The sequence below is a fragment of the Caloenas nicobarica genome, chromosome Z (assembly GCF_036013445.1).
Source record: "Caloenas nicobarica isolate bCalNic1 chromosome Z, bCalNic1.hap1, whole genome shotgun sequence".
Taxonomy (NCBI): Eukaryota; Metazoa; Chordata; class Aves; order Columbiformes; family Columbidae; genus Caloenas; species Caloenas nicobarica.
This window is the reverse complement of record NC_088284.1, coordinates 21700829-21716969: the sequence shown is the minus strand read 5'-3', so window position 1 is coordinate 21716969 and position 16141 is coordinate 21700829. Positions and strand designations below refer to the sequence as shown.

At 42.1% G+C, this 16141-nt stretch overlaps 1 protein-coding gene across 7 annotated transcripts in view; it reads left to right on the top strand.

Moving 5' to 3' along the window:
• The window catches only part of LOC136002611 (leukemia inhibitory factor receptor-like), a 105052-nt gene that overhangs the window by 47918 nt on the left and 40993 nt on the right, over positions 1–16141 (top strand). Inside the window, exons 1-3 of one of the 7 annotated variants that reach the window (XM_065657843.1) lie at positions 1036–1167; positions 9653–9764; positions 9887–10017. The exons of 2 other annotated variants lie outside the window; for them this stretch is intronic. The gene's annotated coding sequence lies outside the window, so the exon portion shown is untranslated. Of the gene's footprint in view, positions 1–1035; positions 1168–3312; positions 3501–9652; positions 9765–9886; positions 10018–16141 lie in introns of those variants that run through there. 4 more of the 7 variants (XM_065657845.1, XM_065657842.1, XM_065657844.1 and 1 more) reach the window with 4 other exon arrangements.

Genomic DNA, 16141 nt, shown 5'->3' with positions numbered 1-16141 from the left:
ATAACACTGGAAAGAGGAGGACATTCTGGAAGGTTTCTTCTCTACAAATTGCTTGTGTTCACTTTAATCAGAGAATGTGCAGGATGGCAGGAGACTCTGGCTTTGGGAACCTGAAATCATCTACTTAGCCAAGATGGGACACAAGTCTGGCCCACGACCTTCATACAAGTATTTGCAGTTCTTTATCATCTAGATTCTGAGAAAAACAATCTACAGTAACTTGGAAAACCACTGTAGCAAAACGTTGGCAGAAAAATGCGAGTAAAACTCAGCAGTTACTTTTTCTCCTCATTTTGCTGTGGTTTACTGGGGAACAAAAGAGGAGCCACAGGCTTTCGAACTCTTCTGATTTTATGGGCCTCGTGGTATATATTTTTTTAATTGCCTGCCTCTTGAGGCTGTGGGATTGTGAGGATTTCAAGTTTAATTTAAAAGAGAGGCTGGCATGTAGCTGTTGTGGCTTCGAAGAAATGTTGGAGGTCAAGTCCCACATTTCAAAAAACAGAGGCAAATACAAAGATAAAATTTACAAAATATCTTCTGGATTTAGAGGGCCAGGCCCACTGCTTCAAACCCTGAAGGGCTGGCAGCACTGGAGGTATTTAAAAAACGTTTCTAAAAAGGATATTTGACTCGTGTCACAGAGAGAACCTGAAACGATCAGGTCAGATCCGTGACTTCATCCACCCCCGCAGCACGTTCTCAACAGCCCACTGGGGACTCATCGGAACCATCGGTCGCTGAAGGATCCGTCACGACTTAGTCCCGATGATACCTCGACAACACAGCTAAAGGCGGGCGACAGACTGAAATCCTGGGTGGCTTCGGCTCGGTGAAACCAGGACTACCGGCGGCGGTCCTCCGACGGAGCGCGGCCCCGGCCCGTGCCGGGCGGCGGGAGGCGGCGGCGCCCCGGGGGCAGGGTCGGGGGTGGCGGCGGCGGCGGGCGGTGCGCGGCGCAGGCTCCTCCCGCAGGCAGCCCGCCAGCCCCTCTCCTCCATCCTTCCCTCCCTCCCTCCCTCCCTCCCGCCCCGGCTCCATCCCTCCTTCCTGTCGGCGCTGCGCACTGCTGCCGGCCGGAGCTGGGCCGCCCGGGACCGCGCCGCGGGAGCCCCACGTACCCCCCGCGGCATGAGGCTGCCGCAGGGCACGGTCAGGCGGCGGCGGGTGAGTGCCGGGCCCCGGGCCGGGCGGCTTCTCTGGCGGCGGCCGCGCGGTAGGGCTCCGCTCGCACCTGGGAGGGGGACGGCCCGGGGGGGCCGCGATGAGAGATGCCCCCTCCATCCTTCCCTCTGCCCGTCCCGGGGAGGTGCCGGCGAGGAGAGGCGAAGGGGCGTTGACAGCCCAGCCAGGAGGCGGCGGGGCCGCGGGGGGTTTCTAAGCCCCCCGCCTGGCTCCCTGCTTTCCTGCTGCCGCGGGCGCTGCGGCTCGGGGCTCGGCCGGGGCTCGGACAGGCGGCGGCTCCGGGGGCGCGGCCGGGGGTCGCAGCCGGTGCGGGCGCCGAGCGCGGCAGCCTCCCCCGGGGTCACGGGGGAGAGACCGGCGGCTCTGCTCCGCCGCTGCCTGGAGCCTGCGGCTTGAATACAGGCTGCGTTTTGTCAACAGCTCATTCTGCTGGCCGGCAGGTTGGTTGGTTGAACGACTGAACAGCGGGTAAATAATATGTATGCCTCTTTTTGTGTGGTGGTTTTTTTTTTGTTTTTTTTTTTTAAATAAGTAGCACCCTTCCAAAAAAGGAGAGCTTGGGATGCAAATCTGGAGCCCCTTCTGCGTTTGAGGAGCATCCGGACACACTGTGCACCTCGCAGCATGCCAGTTGTGCAGCACAGTGACAGCTTGCCATGTCTGCTTTGAGTGATTGAATTTCTAATGTGTTTAGAGATTGCGTTTAAAAAAGATCTCTCTAAGCCTCTGAGTTAGTTCTGGAAAGAACGTCATTCTCTTGTTAAAATTCAGCATGTGTACGTAAATTTGAACTAGGCGTATGGTGCTGGCATTCTGTGTGTTGCTTTAGTAGGAACTAGTGATATATGTGGTTGGTTTGTTTTTTAGTTGTAATTGGTGGTGCATGACTGGGAACTTTGCTATAAATGGGAGTAAAGCTTTGGATAGATTTTACAATATCTTCTAGTGCCAGGGAAAGTTAGGCTGGGAGCTGTTGTTTAGGAATTGTCACTTCGATTCTTTTCCACAGACTTTCACACTTGAAATCTCCATTGCAAACATAGTCAAATATTCATATTCCGTAACAAAGCTTTCCCTTAAGTGAAGCATGGCCATTTGGTAGCTTTCTGCTCTATTTGAAATCTGGCTTGTGAACGAAGTAAGGCAGCCTGACTTGCCCTTGACATCTCACCTGGAAGTCTATTCTGCCTTTTTTTTCTCTCATTATAAAAGAATTCTTTAAATTCTTCTTAAATCCTTGGTTCGACTCCACAGCATGAATCCAAACTGTTAATCAGACTTAGCAGTTGTGGGGAAGATTAAGGTCCATGACATGCCGTGTTTCCTCTCAAATCAGAATGTGTCAATGCTGGCTGAGACAGTAGATCCATCACCACACATGTGATTTTTATATAAAGCTTTGCATATCCTGTAGGGAAGAATGCATGAATGCCTTGATCTGCAGAAAATCTGTCCTTGTGCTTAACTTCTCAACCATTGTATGGTGTGTGGTTTTGGTGATAAAGGTAAGCTTTGATTTCCATACGGTTTTGGTAATAAAGGTAAACATGCACAGAGGTCTCCTGGATCAGTCCCTAGTGTGAATCAAGATCAGAACAAAAAATATGTTTGATCAGGGGAAGGATTAGGATGTGGAAGAGACAGAAGAAAATGCTGGGAGGGGATCCACAGGATGAGTAGTGCCATATCTGCAGTTGGCTGTTATTGCTCAGCGTCAGTTGCCTGCCATTAGCTGGATGGGGATCTGCAGGTCACTTCTGAGAGGTGTGCTGAGGCTACTAGAAAAAGACAGTGCAATGTCAGTAGGCTGCAGAGCTATACAACTAAACTGCAAAATGTTGCAGTTGTCCACAACTGGAAAGCTTAAAAATCACTAACCTGGCGCTGGTTTGGAGTATAGCTTTTAGGCAGTCAGTACATCACCTGATTTTGTTTGATTTTGCTTTCTGTTTACTTAGCCTTCCCATCGTTTCATCTTATCACTATTTCACCAATTCAAACTTTTATCAGAGTTATTAAGTGATAACAGTTTCCATTGTGCACTCTCCAAAGATATCATGTTAGTCACTTAGAACAACCAGTGGCAAGCACTATCTATGAGTTAGATTGTGCAAAATCCTTTTACAGGTCTGCTGAGGAAAGGGACAGACTTAACCTTTAGATGACGGCATTCTTGCAAACTTGCTGAACGTGGGAAGAGCCATATGGGTGGAGATGCTTTCCAAGAAAGAAAGAGAAACATATATTCACAGGTGGCAGATCTGCTGCTGCTACTTTAGCAAGTCATTCATGGAGCTTTAATTTTAAAGGGCTTGGTGAGTATGATCTATGGCTATAAGGTCACATCTGTTTCAACATCATGCAGCTCAGGGCTTTAGTAAATGTTAAGAAAAAACCTAAATTCCGAATTTATTGAAATCCATAGATAATGCTAGAACAGAGGCTTTAAATCTATTAGTTCTCTTAGAGCATGAATATTAGACTGTTTAATCCAGTGGGTGACTGACAGCGAGGTTTGTGCCTTAGGAGAAGATGTATTTAAACTTGCTAAATATTCCACATGAAAGGTGAAATGGTATCTCAAAAAGAGAGTGTCTGGTAGTCTTAAACAGTATAGATATTTATAAATACTGAGTCTGTCTTGCAGAGTGCAGTGCATCACAAGGCTGATGCAGATGTATTATGTTTTTCTGCAAATGACTCAACAGATGATGTGACCAGGTAGATGAGATTCTTTTCCACTTCTGCTATATGCTAATGCTCAGAGGAATGCAGAGGATGCTAAATTCAGCAGTTCCTGTTGTGTTGATACATTGGTTGGATAAAAGCAAAAATTATCTGATACAGTTTTAAATGATGGTTTGTATTGTCTTGTAATGAGCTTATTGAGCTATTGAAAGGCAGCTTTTGGATAATGAAAGGGAAAACAGAAGAAATTGTGAAACTTCTCGGTGTTAGTTTTGTTCCATGTTCAATAACACACATTGATCTAGGACACAGTTAAAATAGAAACAACGGGACCTTAGATTCAGACTGATGCTGAAATACAGAGATGATTCAAGTGAAGTGATATTAATTAGCAGTACAAGGAAAGGTCTGGTGAGGGGAGGTTAAAGTTACGTAGGTGGAAGGGTTGAGAATTTGAACCAGATACTGGTGTCTCTCTGAGAGGGGATGCTGTTGCGCTGAGTCAGACATCGATTAGCATGCAGGGAGACGTGGAGAACAGGTATGAAAGCCAGTTTTACTCCCGTTCCCATAATTTGCTAGAATTAGTTGAAATGATTTCATGTTTTGCTGAGTCTTTTCCTCTGAGATTTAGTAATGAATCCTTTTTGACTGTTAGGCATCAAATTTCTTTCTAAAAATACGAGAAATAAATCACTTCTAGATAAGGCTTGAGAGGTGATTGTACTCTATGCCCCAAAGCTGGTTGATGTATTTCATTCCATAAACATTTTAATGTAAAAGATCTAAACAATCCTGGGGAGCAGGACCTAAAGCCTGTGGTCCCTCGCTTCCAGTGAGTGCCCTCGCACAAGGACGTGGAGTCTTGTGCTGATTCAGTGGTTACTTAAACCTCAGAGAGAAATGCCATCTACAGAAAGGCTGGAGAAGTCTCCGTCCTAACTTGTCTGTTACTTCTGGTAGTCTCTGGGGTGGTCAGAGGTGTTTCCCACACCCTACAGAGTGCTGCGGTGGCTGCCTTAGAAAATGAAGCACCACTGCTGCTTTCTTTTTCCGTGTCTTTAAACAAAAGCGATTGCTGCTGCTTTTTCTGGGGAACCTGATTCTGTGGTTCTGCACACATTTTATCAGCAGACACAGGGCAGGGAAACAATTGCTTTGTGAATCTTGAGTGTCTAAGCATCAGACAGGTGTGGCCTTGTCAAAGATGAGACCGTGTATTTATGCGTGCTGATGCCTACAAAATTTATCATTACCAGTCCTTTTTTTTTTTTTTCCTTTTTTTCTACTAATACTTAGTTGCAGCTAAATTGGATTTTGAAACATTTGGTTTAGGTTTAAGCGTCAAAAGTTTTGTTTTTGTAGATACTTAAATGCCTCCAGGGATCTCTTCCAGAATCTTACAGATCTCTTCCAGAGTCATTAGCATGGCAACGATGGGGGCCACATAAATTCCTAGATGGCCAGAGGCATTTTCTTTACCTGCCTTTTGCGGGGTGGAGGGACAGCTAGGACACCGATCACCAGCAAACAGCAGAGGTTCCTGTGTTCTTTGCCAGCCTTACTTAAGTGACTTATAAACTAGCAGATATTAATTAGAATGAATGATATCTGGAGGTTCTGACACTGAGAAGAATTCCCAGGGACTGTTTTTCATATGCACCAACAGATTTTTGGTGATCATTACTGTCACTCTTCCCTGGAAAATTTGCAGTCCCTGAATTTGTGGGAGCCCTCCTGCTGTGTGTCTATAAAGTCCTTGCACTTCCTGCAAGCGCCAGGGGCTCTCAGCAGGGACTTCTGCCACTTTACTGCTCTCTGCCTTTCTGTGCTGCAGTCTCTTGGAATCACTCCTCGTAGTGGGTTTCACTGCAAAGAGAAAGCGCTTAGACTAAAAATAGCTCCTAACCCATCGGTATGAATGTTGGTCAGGGTGTACGGTTTTGAAGGGCATATGTCTCCCGACCTTTCCATGCACGGTCTGGAGCTGGCATTGGAGCGAGGTCAAAGACTGTTGCTACAACAGAAGCAGCTTTCCCTTATCCCACAGGCAGAGAACTGCTGAGTTGTCAGCTGTTGAGTCCAAATTATGCCTTTTACCTCAGGGAGCACAAGTTATGAAAGCACGTGCCATGGAGACAAGGGCAGCACTGCGGCAATTCCCTGCTCCTTGTGCCTCACTTCCTACCCTGCCAAAATTGAGACCCACAGCACAGCCACAGCAGGGAATGGGCAGCCTGTGTTGCCAGCTTGGTGTTAGAGGAGTATTTGGGAGCAGGACATCTTCCCCCCTTTCTTGGGCTGGGTGTTGTCAGGGAGCAGAGTCTCCTTTCTCACCTGTAAACCCTGCTATTTAGGGTCAGCTCCTGCGAAACTAAGAAGCACAGCCTTTCAGCCAGCCTTCGCCTCCTGAGATTTCCTAAAGTCTTAAGTAGCTAAGGTAGCGCTTTCTTTGGTCTGCTTTTATGCAGCAGCATTTTCCTCACCAGCCAAATAGTTTCACTGATATAGTAACATTGTTTAGAGAATTATTGTGAGTTTTTGACTTTTGGGGGGGGATGTCTCTATACTGATGAACAACGTTATACCAGTGTTCTTTGCCAGTATAGCTTACTGTTTTTTAATCATCAGTCAAAAGCACTTTCTTTTGGAACATACATATATTCCTAAAATAGAGGCGTATATTTTTGCTTGCTGCATACCTATAGCTGCACTGGTAATAGCATTGTAATATTGACTGAACCTTGATTGCTTCATATCAAGGTAGCCTCGTAATTTGTAGTGCATGATCATGAAATTTAAGTAAAGCAATGTATTTGTATGATTTCTTTAGGTGATAAACAATGTCTGAAAAGTATGCTGGAATGCTTCTTATGTTTGCATAATTTTGTCATTATTGCACAAGCTGCTTGAAGGTATAATAAAAGTACAAGTAATGGGTGGTTCAAGATGGTTTACACTGTCAGTCTGGCTCAGAAATGGTCCACGTTTTCCTTCTGGTCCTCAACCATCCATCTAAGCTAGTTTTGCTCCTGGAATAAATCAATTACTTCCCTCCAAGAGGAAATGCAGGCTCAGTTGACAAGTGAGCATGGTTAAACGTTTGTTCTGGATGGTGTGGGTATGGCCTATGGCAAACTTGGCTAGCATGGTGAGCAAAGCAAGCCAGCTCTAGTCCAGCTGGCTTTGTGCCCTCAAATGCCCCCCACGTTATACCCTTGGGCATACCATACATTTCAGCCCAAAGCTTTAAAAATTACTTTCTCTTCATTTCAAGTGCTGTGAACATAGAAGCACAGAAAAAGCTGTTTTGGAGCCAGATGGTGACATGGGCCACTTGCTGCAAAGTGGTCTAATCCAGACTTGGACATATGGGTCCCAAACAGGGTGAAGTTGAGCCCATCTGTAGCATTTAGGTTGGGGCAAAGATACCTCCACATTGCAGTCCACCAGGGTGGTTTGAGCATCTCTGATATTCATGCTTTCTGTAACTTTACAACCTGCATTTCTAATTACTGTCATGTTTGAGAGTTCACAGAACATCCCATTATATCCCCAGAGGAGATGGCAATTTGGACAAGTGGGAGATGAGGCACAGCTTTGCCCAGCGTGGTGCTGGCCTGGGCAGGCGGTTGCCTTTTGGGGCTGTCTGGTAGTATCTTTCTTAGCCTGGCAGCCCGTCTCCCTTCCAAACAGGACTGACTTGGTCCCCCAGAAGCTCTTGTGCCAAGACAGCCATGCTGCTCATCATGTGATGTAACCCTGTTTCTATCGCTGACCACGGATTTGCCCTTCTTGAACTGGGTGATCTAATGGCCTCTCTTAACTATAAAATCAGTGAGGACAGAGCTTCAAAGTATCTTTCTGAAATAATTGATCTTAATATTACTGCAGGGCAAAAATGCCACTTAAATCAAATGAACTTCGGAAGAAAATTATAGTGGTCAGTATTATAGGTGGGGCTTCTGCAGACTCTGAAGCCCAAAGGTGAATGTAAGTTATAAGCATTCCAACTACAGCTAATTTTTACAATATTTCATGATTTGGATCAAGTTCAGCACTTGTGGCAGGAGAGATGTTTGACCTCTGAGGTTTTACAGCTCACTTTGAAGCTAAAACCAAGACGATAAGCTTTTAATCTTTAATCCTAGGCAGAGAGAGGGGAAGAGAGGAAAAAACAAAAGCAAAACAAAAAAGCCCAAAACAACAAACAAAACAAAAAAACAAATGCCATAAACAACCCCCTAAATGTGATGTATTTCTATCATAGAAGTCAGTGTTGTCTTACATGCGACAAGCACTAAAGTACTGTGTGTATGAGGTGGACATATACGTCAAACTCTTCTACTTTTGCTATGTTTTCTGCTGGTTCTGAGGATAATAATATCTGTTCCCTAGAGTCCACCTGTTCCTCTTCCTTTTCCCCTTCTTCCCCCTGGTCCATACTCTTCCAAAGGTCATGGCTATGAGAAATCTTTAGTGCACAGGTCTCCAGGCACATAACTCATAATTCATCTGCTCTAACAGCATTGTCATGATTCCCAATATAGAAAAGCATCTCCTCCAAATTAAATGCAATTTGCCTGTTTCTTTTTCAAAATTTTAGGAAATTTTTGAAAGAAGATATTTTTGACCAAATGTTGCCTCATGTTTCAAATGACAGAATCAGTCTGGATGTAAATCCAGAATCAGTCTGGATGTAAATCCAGCAAGCCAAATGGCCCTTATTTTAAATCCTACCTCAAAATCTTTAGTTTATCCCATGTATATTGTCTTCTTTCACCATTAAAATGTGTATTAATATGAGATCTGTGCAAGATTTATGCCAATCTAGACTGACATTGATGTAATGTGAACCCAAGACTTTAATCTGGGTAGAGTTGTATTGAGCCCACATTTAGAACTTTTTTAGGAATGCAACCAATCTTATTTTTTACTTCAATCAGTTCATCCCATTCTTGAAGAGCTTTACCAATACTTAATTAGCTTTACTTTTCACAATGTGCGCTTTTCAGTGGAGGTCTACTAAATGGTATTGACTCTTGTATCTCCTATATTTTGCGTTACATTTAAATCCTTTTTCTGTGTAGGTAATTGAGAACTGTGATCAAGTAACCTCATTGAACTAAATGCTTGCATTGTTTTAGGCTTTGCAACAACAGATGATCTCTCAGACTCAAACTGCTCTAAGTAATCATTTAGTTCTGTGTATAAATCGACTTTGTACTGGATTAAACCATTTCCACTGCTAATGAATAGCTAGTTTTTCTCTTGTACTGTTGGATCAAGTGCTTTTGTGAGGTAGCCTCACCTGTATAGAATAAGTTGTGAGGACTCTTTATATTCAGCATCTTTCATGTATTTATTTACTTGAGCTGTGGTAACTGATACTTTGAAAACTGAATGTTTCTAGTCGCTTTCCCATATTTCAACTAATGAGTGGTACAGCTGGCATTAGTATGAGAAGAATGTATCATTGAAAACATAAGATTCTTGTCTATTATCCTTTTGCCCTGCTGTATGCATGCTTGCTAATCAGTAGGTAACCCTGGGTTGGAGTTGGGGCAGTGATTGCTGCAGAGAAATTGCAGCAAGCACTCAGCGTTACAATAGCTGCCTGTAGAGTTATGCCACTAACAGTCTTTCAGAAAAATAGCCTTGATTTTCCTCTCTGTACACTTAAACAAGGAAAGTATGTTTTTAATTTCACATATTTTCTGAGCGATCCTCCAGTGTAGCATTCTTCCTGATGGATTATATATGAATCTTTTAACTTCAGGTACCTAATGTGACTGCCCAGTTCTGCATTTGGCTCTCCCGTACTGAAGGCTAAGGACCAAGCCTGTCACAGGCTCCTGCAGCTGGGCTTCTGCCAACCCAACAGTGCAAATGTGAGTTTATGCATACCTTTATTCATAAGATAGGATTAGTCATACTTAGGTGTTTGCAAATTCAAGAGCAATATGTGTATATATGTGGTTACTGAGGCTTATTATCTTGCATAAATCAACAGTCACGAGCAGCACTCCACAGCTTTGAAATACCTTCTTGTCAGAAGGCACAGGTGATCTTGTGAAGCATTGAGCTGCATCTTTCATGGGACTTGAGAAATAAGATGAACAAGATGCTGCAGTCTAGACTCAGGTATTTAATTAACTGACAACTTTAATAAGAATTTAACAAGTATTGGTAATAATCACCTTCAGTTGATCTCTTCTTTTTAAGTAATATGTGCATTCATTTTTACCATCTTTAATGATACTTGATTGGTTTTGGTTTGGTTTTTATTTTCTTATTTTGAAAAAAAGATATTTGTCACTTGCATTCTTAATATGTATTTGTACCTCTGATCTTTTTCATGTCTTCTTCCACAGCTTAAAAAGACGTTCTGCAAATAGTATTCTAAAGCCAAATATTTATGTCCCTGAGGCATATGTATTGTCATCTAAATATGTTCTGCAAATATGTTCCTTGTGCAGATCCAGTGTATAGCTCTTTAATATGGAAAATTGGGAAAAGCAGAGTATTCTCCAAAGATGTTTTAGGTGGTGTTATTTTTAAATGCTATGTTCTAATGACTTGCTTTGTGGTGAGATAGGTTGACACAGGCTTTTGTAGAAGAGGATTTCACAAAAAAAAAAAAAAGAAAAAGAAAAAAGAAAATGACATTGACATTAGAAGTTTTGCAGGTCTCTTGATTTAGACAGGTAAACTTATAAGAACATCCTTGACCTTGTGAGTCATGCACTGTGTATCTGGATGGACCTGATTAGATGCATAAAGAGCACAAATTTTCCTAAGGAATATATTACTGGAAAAGAAATGCAAAATGAACTGAAGCAGAACACATCATTCATATAAGTACACCAAAAGCTTAGTTGTCCAATTAATTATCTCATTTCTGGAGTTAGTTTTCCCCATACCCCAGCCTTCTCCCCTCCTGCCTGGGCACCACAATCTGCAGCTACCAGAGAGACCACTGAGAATTGTCGCACATCTCTCGTTCCCACAGTTGGACTTGCTCAGCACTTTGGAAACAATAGCTGCTTCATTGCTTAGTCGTGAAACAAAAAGTTAAACATATCAGCAGCAATGCATGAAAATGTGATGAACAGCCTTCCGTGGGAAGGGATTTTTCCATGCCAGTGCGTAGGTATACAGGATTTATTGGTGGGAGAAGCTAGTAAGTAAGAAATCCTTCTTCTTTTGTACATCATCTGCCAGAGCAATACTGAGAGAAGTGAACCATGAGATTTACTAATAATAGCAGGAAGGAAGAACCCTGTTAAACAGAGATAGCAAAGTTGGAATGACTTGTGTGTGTAAATTCCAAGGTTATTTTTCCCTCTCCACAGCCTTTTTTATAGTCACCCTTGAGAAGAGAAAGGAAAAAAAAAATAAAGAGACCTTCAGGAGAAGAATCTTGCTTTTAAGGGAGCATTGACAGAGAAGAAGCAGATGCAAGTTACAAATGATGTAGTGATGGTCATGTGAAAATGATGCAAAGATGTGAGATGAAGTGCAGTTGTGGCTTTGAAAATTTCTGTTTTGTATTCTTATTCTAAGTGTGAATCGCATCAGGAGAGATTATGGAACTGATTCACTGTATGCCCTACGAGTAGCAGTCTCAATTTTCTATGAGCTGCTTTCAGTTTTAAATGAGGTGCGGCATTGTTAGCCTTACAGACACTGCTGTCTCAGCACTTGCTGATGGATTATTTACAGGGACTCAATTCATTGCTTTTGCTAAGTTCTATAAGGAATGACAGAAAAGCATTGCTTTATTTTACAGCAATAAAAATGATACATATGGGTCCTAGACATCTTATGTATTATTTTAAAATGTTCAGCTCGTCATTGCTTTTGTCCTTTTTCTGAGAATTTTAATGGCACAGAGTTTGCTCAAGTGTTTTATCCCCCTGCAAAGTACTTCATAGCAGTATTTTCTATTCTGAGACCCTCCATTAAAAAGCTAAAGAGCTGCTAGCTTATTTACATCGTGCAAAATCAAGAAATATTCTAAGATAGACAAACTCAACCAACAGAGAAGATGGAAACTTCTCATTTTGACTATTATGAACAAATTCAGGATTTTTTTAGCATCTTTTTGACTCTCATGGGCTAAGAGATCTCAGTCTGTTTGAACCAGATATGAAGTCATATAGCAGAACCTGAAAACAAAATTTTAACTTTTCTATATGATTTGTTTTATAACAATGTTCTGCCTAACTGAATATTCAGCCTGAGCTATTTGAAAACCAGGTGTTAATTTAATTGTAAAACAACTACATCTTGTGCCTTTGGCAGTGGAGTCAGTGATTTCGGTTAGGGCAATGCAGTTAAGGAAGCGCCACATGCTTGTAGGGCTGGGGATAACATGGAGGAGTATGCCAGAACTAGGCTGGTGAGGCTGTCTCTATTTTGGGGGTGTCAAAGTCTTTTAGAGGCGTGGAATGGATAACATGAATGAATCAGTTCATGTTGAGGCACTGGGTTGCTAGCTGTGCTGCTATGAGAACGGATCCACAACTGGACCAGAAGTCCCTTGCAGGGACATGGTGACCTTTGTGAGAGGAGCAGAGTGGACAAAGGGGAGCAGTATTAGCTTCAGACAGCTGGATTAGGTCTGTCTGTACGTCTTTTGGGTCCATGGCTCCCACGAAGTCTGTGATCAGCAAGAGAATGAGATGGTGCCGATACCATGAGCAGGTATGCATGTGGGAAAGAGAGTGAGTCTCAGTTTCCAGTTGCTGTGCCCGTGTACGTGCATGCACAAGTGCAAGAGTTAATATTTATTCTTCATAGCCTGGCAATGGTCTCTCTTGGGTCCATGAAAGTTAATTAGGAAAAAGACCAGCTCTGATGCATATCAGCAGTAGAAGACAATATTTCTGTTTCTGAGTACTTAGGATTAATTCCTACACTTTGCCTCCTTAAAAGGAGGATATGCATGTATATGCAATGCATACATGAAAGGCTGGAGGGGAATAATGTACAACTAAACAATATGTGAAATAAATGCCAACTGCTATGTAATTGTGCATGGACAGACTTGTTCTGATAATTTCATACTATATTGTAGACCTTCCTTCTTCGGAGAAGTTGGAAGGGGATGACAACACTTGAGCATTCTCTTGGGAATGGAGAAGAGAAAAAAGCATTTGCTCATCACAGTGGAAGGGTAGCCTACTCATGATAACATGCTGCAGTATGTCTTCGTATGACATGTCTGGTACTTACTAAGAGTGGAAATACAGCTTTTAAAGTCTCAAGAAAGATTAATACAATAATAATTTATCAGAAAATATAGATCTATAGTTTCAGGAACTGCCCATTCCCTCGATTACTAAAAAATCAATTTATTTCTCGTAAGTGACTTTCATTCCTTACATTCACTCTAAAAGGATATTGCATAACTGTTGCTAGTTATTCTCAATATATTATTTAATGTGAAAGCCACATTTCAGTATTTGATCTATTTATATGTTGTTTGTACACATGAAGACAGACTTTCTTTGGACTTGGTTCATTGTACCTTAAAAATAATTTGAATACCACAGGTTTTATTGTAAACAATGAAGGATTCCAACCCTCAGGTCATTGCCGGTTGTTTAAAAAAACACACTTGGAATTGCTTCAGTGATTATCAGTGTTCGCTTATAAAACTAAATAGGCTTTTCCTGTGATGGAAAGAAGATTAAAGGTCGCATAGTTCAAAATAAGTTTTTGGACATTGCCAGATTAAGGAAAATAAACTCTTTCATTAATAAGGTCAACTTCTTTAATGTTTATTAGTTCATAAGGACATATGAGCTGAAGAGAACCAGCAGGGACAGAATTATGTAGATAATATGACTTTTCTGAGGAACAGCAATTTCTTTCTGCAGCCCTTTTGGTAAAGTCCGAGTGATGTGGTTGGGCCCTTGAACGTCACGTTGAGGTTCACACAGTTGACAATGTGGGCAAATGATGTTTTCCTCTAAAGACATGCTTCCTTGAGAACTACAAAGAGACTGACAGTACTCCCTAAAAATGAAATGTACTTTGGAATGTTTCGTTAGTGTTCTATTTCAGTTATGTGTCAGTAACACGCAGCAAGCACTGAAGAAGTGGGAGACCTCTGAGTAATTTCATTTGATTCTAGGTTTATGTACTGCAAAAAATGTGGGTATATTTGTTTCTATGATTTGTACCTGTATTAAGTATTGAAAAGGCATAGTGGTTAGCCACAATATTCATGATGAGGTGTTTTTTATAAATGCAAAGTAATTGGACTTCTGTGCCTTTGCTCGGTGTTCTCGTTCCATACTACACTGTGAAGTGCAAGAATTCAAGGAAGTGTGTCGACCATGAGGTCACCAAATTCAAGCATATCAGGAAATGTGTGTAGTTGTATCAGATTTACGCAAATACATAAGTTTAATCCTTTGTCTTACGCAGTATTAATTTGCCAGTTGTAGTAAGTATCAAGAAAATTTTTGAATGGGTTAAAATACTAGTGTGTAAATGGCTCTGAGCCGTTTCCTTCCCCTGCACAGCACAATAGCCTAAATTTCTCTTTTGGCCAGGAGCGTCCCTTAACCTTCACCCCTTTGCTTTTTCCTTTGTTCAGATGATTAGGTGTTTTCCATCTGTACCTCTACGGGAGAAGATTCTGTGCTTGTTAATTTGCCCTGACTTCCTAAGGAAGTCGGGCTTATCTGATAACACTTTGTCTGTCCTCTTACCCCCGGAATAACCTTTGAACATGCTGCCCAGGTTCAGTTCACTCAGAATGAGGAGGTGACATCCAGCATGCTGTGTCCTTACAAGCTGGATGAAACTCTGCAGCTGGATAGAGAGACCCCACTGAGGAAATAGCTGCACAGTGAAGTCAGCCTTTACTCGACTGCAATCCAGGCCTCTCTTGTGTGCCTTCTCTGATGTCTAATAAGGCTTAGGGGGTAATCTGTAGTAACATTTGCCCAATACCAATTTGCCAGTTATTTATTTGCCAATAATAAATAGTGAACTGGCTTGCAGATATCCCAAACCATATTTAATCTGGTTTTGGTAGTAGCAGGATTCACTGTGTTTCTCAGAATAGTTTGTTTTCTGTTGTTATCATCTGGAGAGCAGTATTGTGTTCCTAGTAGTGATGGATGTGCTTGTATCTAGCCACATGCTTGGTGGCTAATTGATATGGGCAAAGACTTCCAAACTTGGGAGTTAGACAATCAATTTTCTTTTGGCAGTGTCTTTGTTCTTCCGAAAATCTCACACTAGGAACATCAAATGCAATGACCATGGTTTATTCTAGGCAATGTGTGGCAAATGACTCCAGTAGGACTAACAGTTTCCAAATTTGCCTATGGTTTAGCTGAGAACAGGCATAATTCAGCGAGAACAAAAGGCAAAGTGTGCAAAATGCATATTTAGCTTGGAAAAAAAACCAAACAAACTAACAAAAAAAGTCATCTGATAAGTTCAGTTTTAATTGTGGTAAAAATTAATCATCAATTCCTACAGCGTCTCTTTCCTTCATTCTGCCCTTTCAGTCCACTGGTCTGCCTGACCGCTCTGCCTCTTCAGTATCACTGTGCCTCTTTTTTATCTCCAACCCAGCTGTCTGTCCCAGCAGGGATATTCTTCCCAATTCTCTCTATAAACCACCTGGCTTGTTCTTGTTTGATGGGTTTTTTTGTTCGACATGAGTAACCTGAAGGAATCTTCCATTGTACTTTCCAAATCCTTCTCAAAATTGATTCTGTTGCTATGACTAAACTGACATCTGCTGCTTCTGTATGAGGGGACCTCTAAGTGTCTCAGTTTCTTTCTGTGTGTATCTGTGTATTGTGCTCTCCAACAGGGACTAGATGCTTTCGTAAGATCACCCTTGAATGTTCATGGATTTCTTAAGCAAATGACTTCAAACCTTTCTGATCCCTGTCCTGTGTGTAGTCTTCATCCATCATCCTCCCGAAGTCAAGAAATCCCATGCAAAGAGATTTCTCTGATCTCTTTGCCAGGTGAGGGTGCTTCTCATGCTCATCACTACCTGGAAGTATCCACCAGCTTTCCCAGTCTGCAGCTTGATTATTTATATTTCCATAATGTTTAACAGTCCTGGGATTAGAAGAAAGGAAGAACTGGAAATACTGGAAAGCAGGTGCAGCTGCATATCGGCCTTAGAGACTGAGCCAGGTGAAATACTTACTCCAGCTAGGGTGCACCTTAGTCTTGTTGGTAACATTTCTGGCGAAAATGCTTGCCTTTGCAGATGGTACTT